This window comes from Pteropus medius, unplaced genomic scaffold (genome assembly GCF_902729225.1).
Source record: "Pteropus medius unplaced genomic scaffold, Ma_sr-lr_union100, whole genome shotgun sequence".
In the NCBI taxonomy this organism is placed as follows: domain Eukaryota; kingdom Metazoa; phylum Chordata; class Mammalia; order Chiroptera; family Pteropodidae; genus Pteropus; species Pteropus medius.
In genome coordinates, this window is record NW_024349796.1 from 14,182,086 (window position 1) to 14,197,331 (window position 15,246).

A 15,246-nucleotide genomic window follows, 5' to 3' on the forward strand; every position below is an offset into this window, starting at 1 on the left:
ATTATCAAGAATGAAGTTGGGGTGCTGTTGTAGTATATTCTGATCACAGAATCTCAGCAAAATGGACCTCTAAACAGGACTTAAGAGTCCTTGGAAGCACTGGGTAGCGACAGCAGAGACCCAGTGCTCAGAATCAGTGCTTAAACCCTGCCATCGCCCTGGGTCAGAACTGATCCCAACGCCCCATGCAATAGACGCCATCTCAGGTTGAGGTCGCGTGTCCCTGTGATGAGAAAAAACAGAGCTAGAATCTGGGTAGAAAGTAGGCAAAACCTGACAGTCACACTCTAGTAAAAAATCTATTTTGAAAGAAGCATCTTTCCTCTTCCCTAAATTATAGCATTCTTTCACTAACTGTGCTTATTTCTTCCACTAACTAAAGCCTTAACCAAGAAGGCATACATTTCTGTCTTTCTAACTCTTTGTACCAACGTGCTGAGCAACATAAACTGTACGAAAATTTCAAACTTGAAGCTGTGTAGGACTCAACATTTAACAACAATGGTACTTGGTTTTCAAAATCACACAGAACATTTGGCAAGATCGACTATATTCTGGGCCATAAAACAAACATTTCACAAATTCAAAAGAACAGAAATCACACCACGTATGTTCTCGGATCGTAAAGGAATTAAACTAGACATCGATAACAGAAAGACATTTGAAAAATTCCTTAAATATTTAGAAATTAAAGAATACACTTCCAAATAAGCCATGATTCAAATCGAAGGTATGGAGGAAGTTTTTAAATACTTTAAGCTGAAGAAAATTAAACTACACTATAGTGACATTTGTTGCATATGAAGAAAGCAGGGATTATAATTTGCCCACATCGGGAATGAAAGAAGAGATATCACTGCTCACCCCACAGGCAAAAGAATAACAGAGGATGCTACAAACAATTCTATGCCCCCAAATTCAGCAATTTAGATAAAAAGGACTTATTCTTTGAAAGACGCAAACTACCACAATTCTTTCAAGATGAAATCAATAACCAGAACAGTCCTTTATTAGTCATATATTACAGAAATTGAGTTTGCAACTAAAAACCTTTACATAAAGAAAACTCCAAGCTTGGATGACTTCACTGGGAAATTCTAGCAAACATCTAAGAAAAATATTCAAATTCTAAACAGCTTCTACTGAAAAACAGAAGGCAAAGAAATACACTCCAACTCATTTAATGAGGCCATCATTGCCCTAATATCGAAACCAAACAAAGACATTACAAGAAAAAAAAAAAAAACTACAGGGTAATATCCTTCATGAACGTAGACACAAAATCCTCAACAAAATATAAACAAATAAAATCCAGCAATACGTAAAAAGGTTAATATGTCATGACCAAATGGTGTTTATCCCAGAAATGCAAGGACTGGCTTAAATTTAAAAAGCAATAAATGTACTTCATTATGTTAATAGACTAAGTAGGAAAAACCCTATGATCATTTCAATAGAGGTAGAAAAAGTATTTGACAAAATTCAACACATTAGTGATTTAAAAATCTCAGGGAAATAGGAATATAAGAGATTGTCCTTTGTCTGATAAAGAATATAAAACAAACAAACAAATAAACAAACAAACCGAGCAGCTAACTTCTGAATTGTTTTCTCCTTAAGATCAGGTTCAAGGCAAAGATATCCTCTCATTAAACCTATTCAGCATCATACTAGGTATCCTAATCAGTGTAATAATTCAATTAAAAAAAAAAGTATAAACACATTAGAAAAGGGAACAATAAAACTGTCTATTCACAGACCACATGATTGTCCATATAGAGAATCCCAAAGAATCTACAAAAAAAAAGATAAGGGAACTAATAAGTGAGTTTACCAAGGTTACAGGAAATAAAAGCAATATACAAAAATCAGTTGTATTTCCAAGACTAACAAAAACAGTGTGAATTTAAAGTTTAAAAAAAATTACCACTTACAGTAGTACCCAAAGAACAAGATTCTTATCTATAAATCTACTTAAAATTTTTGAAGATCCGTCTGCTAAAAAGTAAGAGCATCCATCAAAGAAACCAAAGAAAATCTAAAGAAATGAAGAGATGTAACTTGTTCATAAATTGCAGGAGTCAAGATTGCTAAGATATTACTTCTCTTGAAATCACTTTGGATATTCAATGCACTCTCAATCAGAGTTCCAGTAGGCTTCTCTCATCTTCACCACATTCAATCGGCCAGCAAGGTCTCGTTGGCATTGCCTTTAAAGTGTATCCTGAACCTGTATATAGTCAACTGAATAATATACCCCCAAAGTTCTCCACATTCTGACCTCCAGAACCTGTGAATATGTTACATTGAATGGAAAAGGTACCTTGCAATTATGATGAAGAATCTTGCAATGAGGAGATCATGCTAGATTATCTGTGTAGACCTGATGTCCTCCTAAGAAGTAAGAAGGAGGATTTGAGATCAGGAAGAGGCATTAATGGTAAAAGTGGAAGCAAAGGGAGAAAAGGTTATGAGATATGGGGCCATGAGCCAATGCATGAGAAGACTCTAGAAGACTCTAGAAGACTCTAGAAGATTCTAGAAGCTAGAATATGCAAAAAAAATAAATTCTCTGCTAGAATCTCCAGGAAGAACACAAGTCGGCCAACACCTTGATTTTCACTCAGTAAAACTAATTTCAGACTTCTGAGCTACAGACATAAAAGATAATTAACTTGTAGTATAAAAACCACTACGTTTGAGATGATTTGTTACAGCAGCAATAGGAAACTAATACACCATCCACGTTCTCCATCTCCACTGCTTCTACCTTAACTGAAGGGCACTCAAGAGCATAGACTGCCTGTACTTGAACTCCAGGTGTGCCATCCCAGCATCCTGTGCCTCAGCCATCTCATTCAGAGCGTTGCTGTACTTGAAACGCCTGGATCAGTGCTTGGACTGTTGTAAACATTTTATAAGTGTTTCTCATTGTTACTTCTGTAATTCAAGATTCCGATATTTATAGCCTGAACCACTTTAGCGCTTAGCTGGTCTCCCTGCTTTGACCTTTTGCCCCCATCATAATCTCTTCTTCACACAGCAGTAAGACTGATGTATTTAGAACACAAAGTCATGCAAGCCCCCTGATGATAATCCTCCAAGGCCTTCCCATTGCAATTAAAATTAAATCCGAAGTTCTAAGTAACGCCTACCACCCCAAAATGACCTGCTCCTCATCTCGGTCCTCTCCATGTCACTCGCTCTCTGTGTCTCAAACACAGCAAACCCCTTTCTGCCTCAGCGCCTTCTAGTGGGACGATGCCCAGAATGCCATTTTCCCAGGTTTTCACGTGACTGACTCATTCTCGAAGTTCAGCGAAGGTCATCTCCTCAGAAAGACCTCCCCTCATCATGTAAACTGAGATGGCTACCTCTAACCTCAGTCTACTAATTTCTTTCTTTCTTTCTTTTTTTTATTTTGGAGAATGGGCTGCAGAGAAACTAGGCTGGTGGCAGGTAGACCAGTTAGAACTACTGCTTTCGTCCAGGTGAGATGAACGTGGTGAATACATCTGGTACGGAAAGGGACAGGACTTCCCAGGGGAAGGGAATGCGCTATGTGCCAAGAGGCGCATGTCTGACCCCGAGCCGTGGGGCCTAAACAGCTTTGCGGATGGCAATGACAATTGCAAGGTAGGGAATGCTCGTCCATGGAAAGAGCCACCTTCCCAGGGCTTACAACGATGTCTGGCATGTTGTAAGCCATCAAGAAATATTTGTAAAATGAGTCAAGTGTCGGAGCCATCTATTGACGTGTCATATTGGCGACTCCCACGTACATGATGAAGTAGATTATATATTCGCAAACCTTCGCTCTCAACAGAAAGGTCCGCTGATGGTTATCCAAGTCTATTTTCTCATATTTCTCTACTTTTTTCTTAACAAATGTCACTGAGGACGTATTCTACCAAATTACTGCAAAAGGGACTTTAGCACCGTGTGCGAGTTTGAACCGCCTGTAGCCTCTAAGACCCAGCCGTCGTAACGCTTCATTCGACTGGTTTGCTATCATAAGTGATTTCGGTGAAGAGTGAAAACCATGAGGTCTGTGACATCTACGCAACATGAGCAGTGCCTGAGAGCCCAGCTCCTGGAAGTCCAGGAGCTTATCCTCTCCGAAAATGCAGAGCTAGCTGGCATCCAACGGCAAGAGGATAGTGGGTGTCACGTGGCCCGCAGACGAGCTGCCACGATGTCCCGATGGAGCGCTGACCCATGGAATGCGGGCGTCAGTTCGTACGATCCCGCACCTGAATTTTTCCACGTTTCTTTTCCCCCTCTTGCCTTCTCGACGTGGGCCTTTGTGTAAATAGAAAGAAAGCTTTTCTCAGCCTCCATCTCTCTAAAGTCTTTCCAGCACCTGCCCGTAAAGTACAAGACACTTCATAGGCCTAACGTGTATTTTCATACACTTTAGGGTTTTCTGGGTCTCTCGACGTGGATCTCATTGACTCATTTGGAGCTGGTAACCAATCCGTGGTCATTTTTAAAATGTGATAAATTGTGGCATTGAGATTTAGGCTTGATGGGAGAAAACAGACCCTTGGAGGGTGATACGCTCATTTTTTTCCCTAAAGACAACAAAATGTAATCCTGGGGTGGCCTTGTCCACGTCGCAAGTGCATACCTGGCATCTCGACTGACAGCCGAGGAGCGCCTGCTATTACTCAGGAGAAGAGATGGCGTGTCTGATAATCTCAGAGAACAAAGACTCCAGTTACTTCATCGCTCTTGCCCGAGGGCCTGGGATTAATTGTGGTTCTTTATACCCCATCTAATTTTACAAAATCATACTTCTCCATGGCAGTTTACTAATTTACCACCTCATCTAAGATAAGACTTTGCCAACAGTAATAACATTTAGAAAATGCTGTCAGACCTGCTGAGAACGGTTTCTGCTTCCCCCAACCTACACACACACACGCGCGCGCACACACGCGCGCGCGCACACACACACACACACGGACACACACACATCCCTATACAGTTCATTCAGACCTTAAAGCAGATTAGACCTGGCGCTGAGGACACAAACACATCGGAATGAATGATCTGGCACCTCAGAAGTTTATCTTCAGGACAAAATCTAGAAAAACCGAATATCTTCAGAGACCTCTTCACATATCTGCTCCAATATCTGTCCAAAGAGTAAATAGAGCAAAAAGAAATAATTCATCTGCTTTGCAGAAAAAAAAAAATATTTCAGTATCTTTACCTAATACACATCTATTGTACGTTTACTGTGTTAAATAATTATACGGCTTCCCTTCCTTTGAAGATGAGATGGAGGGAAAAAGCAAAGTGGCAAAATGAGCATGGAATTATCAAGCCTGAGGTTCTCACCGAGACAGCTGGTGTCGTGGTGTTTGGGGCGGGGGTAGAGGGGAGGTGGGGCTTTTGATAGTCATTTAATTACATAGTCGATTTGATCAAATCCAACTCTATTCCAGGGATGAGTAAGCAGGACACGAACGTCTCAACTCCATCGCTGGAGTGTGGCACGTGCATGGCACTCCGAGGAGGACGCCAGGGCAGAGGTGAGGAAAATCAGCCATAGTCCCACTCGTCAAGCTGTACGTCCCCACCCTTTAAGCAGGATGTGGTGTGCGTGTGTGAGATGCGTGTGCACGTGTGTGAGCACGGGTGCTCGTGCGAGTGTGTGAGTGTATGAGAAGCAACAGAATGTATGCTTCTCTTTTAGCTCGGATTCCGTTTGTAGATATAATTGTTTGTTTAACATAGCCACACCATATCATGTTACATTCTATGATTTATTAGTAAAAGCGTGCTCTTTAAACTCCACTTTCCTGAGCAATGATCATTCTTTGACATGTTTCATTACTGGGAAATGACGTAGACGTTTGTTATACTCTCGGACAATAAAATATCGCCTCGCTCAAATACCTTCATGGAATATTAAACAAAATGAATGCTGTCCCCCTTCCTGTGTTTATCATATCATATTAAAAGTGAAGACATAGCCCTCATGTTTTCTTTCCTGAGAGACGGGACATCGGAAAGAATGAGGTTAGTTTACCTCTCATCCAACTGGCTTTGCTTAGCTATACCGAAGCCTCCAACAGCGCCGTTAGAATATCATTTCAATCATCCAGCTTCTCAAAGGCCATTTCTAATGTACCTTTCTTTCAAATCATTATGAAGAATAACATCCAAAATTTCTCCTGTAAACTTCTCTTGGTCTCAACTCCACAATCAGTTAGTTTCAGGCAGTGATGGAAAAAAAGCTAAGACCGGGGAGCGATCCAATATCAGGACCGAAGAATTAATCTCCTTAGAAACGGGTCAAGGACCAATCTTGTAAATATGCTGTAACTATTTGCCGGCCCGTGTCCGGGTGATTCCACATGCACGCAAAGACCACATGTAATACACATTCTTTACCACTGAAATATCAAAGTGTTTTCTATCTGTGGGAGAGATGGCATATTCACGGGTGGCATATGCACAACTCCCTGCACAGATATACACAGGCTTGGGCACTCTGGTGAAGTGAGCAATGGGCAGAAGTATCAACGGTGGCAGCAGCGGCCACGGCTCGGAAAGAGAGGAAAAGCTATGTGGCCGGGCAGCACCAGGACCAGTGGCAAGATGACGCTGGCCCATCCACCCCCAAAGCCCTTCCCTAGAGCACGCGTATCGAAATTAACTCTCCAGTCTGAATGCCGGAACAGAAACTGTCTATGCAAAAGCAGTACTTTGTCAGCAAATTATTACAAAATAAAACTGTACACACGGACAGTGTACTAAAACATCAGGGAATTATTAAAATTCTCTAGCGAGTTTAGAATATCTTGTTTTGAACATTTCTATCATATTGCAGAGCAAATCTCCACAAACTTAGAAGTAGAAATTAAAATTTAAAGATGGTCATATTCGACAGTAAAGAACATTATTCTCATGTGCAGCTTCCAATAAACCAATTATTAACAAGGAAGGCAATTTTTAGATTAGTTTTTCCTTCTGATTGGACATATTATGATATACTGTATAAACGAATGTTCTGAATTGTGTATAAATCACAAAGCCACTTTTGGTTTCTTATATGACCTCTGCAGGTTACGGGAAATGTTAGAGAAAACAATAAAATACCATTGTATAAATTTACCTCTAAAACTAAATTCAGACTCACATGAAACTGATTTGTATAAAGAGTTCAATCTTTTTAGGAACATTTTCCTGCAAGAATCATCAGCTCTAGATGTACTAAAATGTATATCTTAAAACAGTGTACCAGAAGTTCAACCCAATATTGCTACAGTCATAAAATAAGATTAAAAGCTTCAGTAATAGTTGCAACAACACAAAAATCCTTCTTAAAAGTGAATATTATCCAGAATTATCTGCAAACTTGCCTCTGCCAGGAGGTCCGACGCTGCTTTCGATGACATCGATTGAAAATAAAATTTCTAAAAGTATAAATTGTGATGACCTAATGAACTTGCAGAAAATCGAGTCAGAAAAATTTTATAGTGAATCAAGATACTACATTAATAAAGTATTATTATTCACTTAAATTTACGACACCAAAAATTATTGCAATTTATAAGTTTATGTTCTTGCCCGTGTATCGCTCTCATCCCTATTATGTTTTACAAGTAACAGAATGTTTTTAAAGAAAAAGCTTTTTATTGCTGTTAATGATACTTTTTTCTGCTTCTTGAACAAGGAGCTCTACATTTTTATTTTGCACTGGACCGTGCAAATTATGTAGCCAGCCTTGGATATAATATAGTTTAGATTTTTTGCCGTAAATTTGCTGAGTACGGCTTAACCAAAGTGGGGCTCGTTTTTCTTTAAATATTTTAAGCAAACTCATTTTAAGTTATTTATCCGACAAGTCAGCCTCACGGATGTTTGTTTTTGGTGCGCGTCATGTAAACTTTGATCGACGTGTTAGTGTTCAGCCTGTACGTATCTCTGACAAAGCTACGTGTCAGGGTTGAAATCTGCCCCGCCAGTGGGAATTTACGTCGCTTCTATCAGACACAGCACAAGATGCTGATGGGCCACTACATTAATACCTGAGCTTGAGGTTTTGCAAACCAGGGAGGTGAGTTGGCCCTAAACTCATATGACAGATCTGTGTTATACATTCTCGGGATATTTATTTTTCTGCCCGGAGCCCACACATAAGAAGACATTTTCCTATCACTCCTTTTTTTATGGTAATTTCTTTCCTAGTCCACGCTCACAAGATATAGCCCTTCGGATACCCCCACTCCTCCCTCACCCAGGCCCAAGACCTTGTCCTGGGTTGCCACTCCACCTAAAGTAAACGTTTAAAATTGGCATTTAGGTTGAGAAGTGTGCAGCAAACCCAGGTGGCAGAAGCCTCAAGTGTCTCTTCACCTTATGGTTTTAACTTTCCCCTTAAATTTGGTCCCTGATAATTGTAGCTACTCTGCGCATCGGACATATGTCGGTGCTATTTTATACGCTTTTTAAAAGTGTTTCGTAGAAGATTATCCTATCTGACGTGAGGCCGGAAAAGGACGTCGGGCCTCCGTTTTCTCTTATGCAAAATGAGGGTGTCGCATTAGAGGAAACCTAAGTTCCAGTTGACCCCTCAGTCTCGCACTCAATGTTCATGAACGTCCACTGTGTGTTGGACACATGGTACGAAAGGCCGAGGATACAGATGATGTGGGGAAGACGTGGCTCTGGCCCTAGGCCGTTCATAGTCTGGCTGCAAATACAGAGTCAGAAACTTAATTCAAGTAAAATGCAGCAACGGTGCAATTGTGAGGCTTTGTACAAGGTAGCAGCGTACAGGTGTGGGTCCGCGGAGGCTTCCAGAAAGAATATAGTGCTAAGCTAAGTGCGGGTGGATGAGTGGAAGTTAATTTGGTGGTTGGGGACAGGATGTGGGGAGGGATTCGTTGCTGCTGGAGTGGAGAGCGTGGTTCCAAAGTGGAGAGCCGCCTGCCCCAATGAAACGGCCGTCTTCATGTCATCTTTTAGAAAGGACACTGAGATCTATGAAGACAGAGACTGTAACGCTACATTAGATTCTCCCGATTCAAATGCTTCTCCTAAACATAACCTAAGGAGATTTATTTTAACGTGAGATTTTATTTCTTCCACTTTATTACTTCTTTGAAATTTATATAAACTAAAACTATATCCTGAATAACATGAGCTTGTAACAGCCCAAGCATAAAAGTGTACTGCAAATTACATATTCCTTGCAGATATAAGAACAATGTAGTTCTGGTGGAGATTAATCAAATCCCTTCTCTAGGGTACCATGGAGCCCCCGGGCCAAGATGTCGAGGGGAATATTTTGCCATATTTCCCTCTTCTATTGTGTCTCCATTGTGTCTCCAGTCCAGATAGTATGTGGCTACAGTTCTCCCTGAACCAAGCTGATTGCTTCCCTCGCGGAGTGCTCAGTCCTCAGCTCCCTGCAACCATTCCAGGTTTCCATCTTAAAGTACAGGATTTTGGCTTCAACTGCTCTTAAGATTTGCAACAGAACATCTACTGCTTTTGCAACTGTTAACTCCTGTTCCTAATTTTTTATTGCACAATTCCATACGACGGTGAACCTTGAAGTCCAAATTCACAGGGACTCTGCCCTGTCATTAGGGAACTATCCTGGCATTCACTTGGGTTTCTCTGTGGCTTTTGGTGAGAAGAAAATGTTTTCTAAGCTGAGTGCTCTCCCCTACCCCTCAAATGTCCTTTCCTTTAAATGTATCCTCCCCACCCCACCCCCCTTCCCACTATAGATGTTCCATCGAAGAAAGAATTGCCTATCCTTACAGCTGACCTAGGTTGAAATTCTGTTTAGCTGTTTTGGGGTCCACTGTTGGTGGGTCACTAATTCACTTTGAAATGGCTAGCAGCGGTATACATCGTTACAAACAAAACAACAGGTTCAAAATGGAGTCACTCATGTTAAGCCCCAATCCACCAACCTGACTTAATTCCACGTTCAGCTGCTCCCAGAAATGCAGTCTTAAACCGCTCAATCAGCGCTAGGGAGGTCGTCTGCCTGGAGACCCCTGCTGTCCCTATAGGAAAGTGACCCTGTCACGACCAATCCACTTTTTGTTGATATCACTTGCTTGTGTCCACTCTTTTCTCTCCACAAAAGTCTTGCATTTTGCAAAGCCCATTGGAGCTCCTTTCTGTCTGCTCGGTGAGATGCTGCCTGATTTACGAATCACCGAGAAAAGCCAATAAGATCTTTACAGCTTACTCAGCTGAATTTTGTTTTTTAACAAGTTCAAATGCAAAACACTATACTCTTATTAGGTGTAAATTACTGCCTAGTCTGTATAATTCTTTCCTTTCCTTCTTTAAAAAAAAGAAAGCACAAACTCATATTAAATTTTAATACGCGAATTTTTTTCCTGCAGATTTCTCTGAATAGCTGTATGATACTCAAGTCATCAGAATTCATTTCAACCCAACTGAGATTTTGTCATCTTTCTATCTTCTAGTGAAAACCAAATTACTTTCTGTTTTAAGATTGCATGAACTCATGTGCTATAGAATGTGAGACTTTCAACGCTGAAAATTTTTCTTAATGTCCTTAAAAGACGGTGTTACGACGTTTGTAACTCATGTTGAAATATTTCTGCATAAACGCTATGATATTATAAATATGCCATTTAATTTAAGCTTGAATTCTAAGGACGGTCACTTCCTTGGACTAAAAATCTGTAATCCAGGAAAACCAATTTGTATTTTATCAGAAAGGTCACAATTGGCTGCTAAAAGCACTTCTATTATTCTTATCTTAATTAACTCCTAAGACTTTGATAATTAACATAATATAGATCAGATTCTTGGAATCGGTAATTCAAACGATGAATGTTACAATTGGGCCCTTATTGGTGAAATTTTAATATATTTGAGGTACACAGATCTGGTGAAATATTTTATTAAATTAAAGGTATCTAAGCTATGTGGATTGGAAATTGGATGAAATATTCTAAATTCACTCCCTACTTTTGAGTGAACAGTGTATAAGGATCTAGCCACGCCCCAAACCGGAGCCCTTGGGGCTGGCAGTAGAAATACATTTTTTTAAATAGTTAAAATTATGATTATGATATAAAATGAACATGTATCAAAGATTTTATTTGACTCTTAATTAAAGAGGACATAAGAAAAGAAGTTATAATTTTTTTCAGAGGAGACCTCAAAAACCAGACAAATACAGTGGTCCCCCCCTTATCCTCGGGGAGATAGTTCCGACACCCCCGGCGGATGCCTGAAACTGTGGACAGTGCCGAACGCGATACATACTATGCTCCTTCCTATACGTACATACCTTTTCACTTAGAGGGCACATTTTATGGCTTCTCTTTGACGTATCCAAATGGCCAGCATCACTACTCTTGTGCTTTGGGGCCATTTTTAAGTCAGATAAGGGTGACGTGGACACTGCATTTTGATACTACAAAAGTTGACCTGATAACCAAGAGGGCTATTAAGTGACTCATGGGCAGGGAGCACCTACAACATGGATGCACTGGACAGAGGGGTGACTCACGTCCAGGTGGCACAGAGCAAGACAACACGAGATTTCATCCTGCCACTCAGGAGGGCAGGCGATTTAAAACTTATGAACCGTGTACTTCAGGAATTTTTCGTTTACTATTTTGGACCGTGGTCGACCACAAGGAACTGAAACCATGGAAAGCGAAACTGCACGTAAGGGGCGGGGCTACTGCGTATAACTCATCGGTAACGCTGAAATGAATTTTCTTAATTGGTGCACGAGTGGCTTCGTCCAGTGTAGACGGAATTTATTTGCATGCAGATAGATAAGAATTCTGTGCATTACGATCAGTTTTCTACAGAATTATGAAATAGTTCAAGGACAATGAAAAGCAGAAACCCCATAGAATCAAATAACCAAAGAGTATGCTCCAAACACCACGATAGTTTTCTACTAAAAACGTCTAGTAGTCTTCTGTTCTCTTTAAGTCTTTCAAAATTTTCTTTACAATAGACTAATCTGTAGCCACTGGTTTCGGATTTCTGGCTGCTGCTGAAAACTTTCTGGCAAGATGTCGGTCAGAGTAACTGAAAGAGGCAGAACTGGACCACACTGAGCTCACAAAATAGATCGGATTGTGCTTGCTTGCTCATAAAAGTTTGTTTTAAAACGTCTACATTTTAAAAGACTCGATTTATCAGAAGTTCGCTTTCATTACAATATTACAGCAAGGATGCAAGGGAAGAGCAGCCTTTTTTGACCTCGAGTTCTTATCTTTATCTATCCAAAACAACCGAAGAGCTGTGCATATCCAAACTAATTTAGATATCTTCTCAACAGGCAGAAATTGGTATCCCTTTGAGAGAGGATAATTATTTCTGCTTACCAAAATCAGAATTGGCCTCCATAAAAGATTTTGACCAACCTATATATAATGGCTCTTAGCATCTGGGAGAGCCCAATGTGGCTATTTCTACTTCGTTCCTAGTTGTGCCGTGGTTTGGACGTGACCTACTTAAAGTCAAAGGAACCAGAAAATACAACGTGTATTCTTTGCCCATGCCCACCACGCCCCCAGTCCCCAGTCTCTGAGTCCTTGTCACAACCTGTCTTTATCCAGTGAGATGATGGAGGGAAGAGCTAGGAGGCACCCATAGACCGTCAGGCTCAGTATCTCTTAGTCAACATTTGTACTCTTTGTTTTTTAGAAAGACCGGATCACTGGACTGTAAGATAGCTTGGCAGCAACTGCATCAAAATGTAAACACGTACGACTGGTGGGTAAACTGAGTTCAGCTCATCCAGCTTGGAGAAGCCTTAGAATGTCCATCCACCTCCAAATGAACTCTTCAAAGCAGCCCTCAGTGAAAAGGAGGTAAAACAAAGCCTACAACATATGGTTTATCTTTTCAGTAATTACATTTTCAAATGTAATCCTATACACTTTTTCCCCTTAAATAAAGTCTTGTTTAAAACCAAACATTTCTCTGTTAACACAGAGTAGGCAAATGAGAGTCCACACGCGGATATGGAGCTATGCAGTGGTTTCATGGTTTTGAAAAGTCTGAATTAACATGCTGTACTTGTGGCCTCCTGGAGGATAAGGCTGTGCAAAGGGAAATGTGGTTAAGAACGAGCCTTGTGTCTTCTACATGGACAGCTCTTCCAGGCCACACTCAACTGCAGAATCAGCATTTTTATCTATGCGTGTGTGTACATATATATATTTTTTTTTTTTTTTAACAAAGAGGACAGAGCGATTATGCACTGTAACGAATCCCACATGTCCACATCAGAACAGCATATTTCTTGACTCAAGAAGGAAACCCACCTCTAGTGAAAGGTTTCCACAAGCTCTTGATATCTCTAAAGTCGCCCCAAGGGGAAAACCTGGATTTTAGAAGCTTTAATACAGCTAATGTGAACAACCGTATTTATAAGTGATCGCGTCGCAAGTACGTTTTTTTCTGCTCTGCTGCTGTCAAAATGAGGTTACCACACCTTTCCAAAATACCTAAATGTTCTGTTCACCTGTCAGGGAACATAGTACCCTTTTAGGGAAAGACAAAAATCATCGGCTAAGGCGACTCGATAGGAAACGGATCAGTAAGAGAGGGCGAGTCCTGCAGAGGATGTTTATATTTCCACACCGGGGAGTGCGCCTGGTACCAAGGTTCTGTTTTCTCAGCCTCCCTTTGTTCTGCAGAGGTCGTGAGCTCGGATCTCCATTTCCCAGACTTCTTAACAACCAAAGTTGTGGATTCGCTTTGGGTTTCACATGTAGATGCCTTCATTTGACCGAGATTTATTAGAGATAAGTAAAGGAGTCTACTTTCACGCAGATGTCTTGCCGGCGAACCACAGAGATGTCACTGTTGAGATGCTATCTTGCTGGCAAATGCAGGCGCTTATTGGCTCTCAAGTCTCGTGGGTGTCAAGAGGCAGTCACTGTGGCAGTAGCAAGGACCACCGTGGTATATGTGGCGCCAGCCCCCTGATGCTGTGGCCGCAACCATGAGTAAGTAAGTACTTTGTTGGGCCCATAGTTCTCCCAGGAATTTTAAGTCATGTTCTGTCTACAATGCCTGGGATGGTTTCGCTTCTTGTGCGAAACTTCGCTTTCCTGTGACTAATACGGAGATCCTTGGTCATTAGGAAATGACCAACCACAGAGTCTCGGGAGCTGAAGTCTCAAAATTTATAAGTATTAGAATTGGAAGGGAGTTTATCCTCCATCCGGTCCAACTCTCCTCGTTTTCAAAGTGGGAAAGTAAGACTTAGAGAAGTTATACGATTTGTGATCAAATGAACTGAGGCAACGTGGTACAAAAGACAAAACCCAGGGACGGAGAAGGCAGATCTGAGCTCCAGTCCTGGAGCTGCCGCCAGCTATCCGTGCGGCCTGAACTTCTCTGAGCCTCGGTTTCCTTATCTGTGAAATAGGTTGGTCAGGGAGGAACGTGGTAGGCACTCGGTAACTCCTAGAGCCCTCCCCTCCTTTTGTTCTTTATCTGGGTCACATGATGTGACAGGACCGCCGAGAAGCCAGGTTTGCTCATCATTTACTGAGACAGGAGAGAAGCAGCCTCTAAAATACGGTTTCCTGTTCAAGTTCACTTTCCGTCTCCATGGACGAATGGAAAGCGGGCAAAATCTGGACAGCAACGCTGAAGTCAGGAGACCCCCCCGATGGGAGAGGACGGTGGGAAATGGGGGCCAAAACTGAATCTGGGACCTGGAAACGTTGCCTCCCCTGGGGAATAGAGGACTCTACGGGCAAAGGTCTGTATTAGTCAACTCAGGCCGCCATAACAAAACTCCACTGGCTGGGCGGCTTAAACAATGGACGTGTATTTGCTCACAGTTCTTGAGGCCGGAAGTCCAAGGTTGAGGTGCTGGCCACTTTAATTTTGGGTTCTCTTCCTGTCTTGTAGATAGATAGCTGTCTCCTCGCCATGTCCTCACGTGACCTTTCTCTTGTGCCTGCAGACGAAAAGAGCTCTGTGTCTCATCTTCTTACAAAGACATCAGTTCTCTCAGATTAGGGTCTCGTCTTTATGGTCTCATTTAACTCGGCTGCCTCCCCAAAGTTTCTGCCTCCAAACACAGTCACACTGGAGGTTGAGGCTTCAACATGTGAACTTGGGGGGGTCACAGTGCATTCTATAATGAGATCCAAGTGATCTGATAGAAAACGCTGAAGCAGTCAGGTAGGAATGATTCACAGAGAGAGATGGCTGCTCACAGCTTAAACATAGAGACATAGA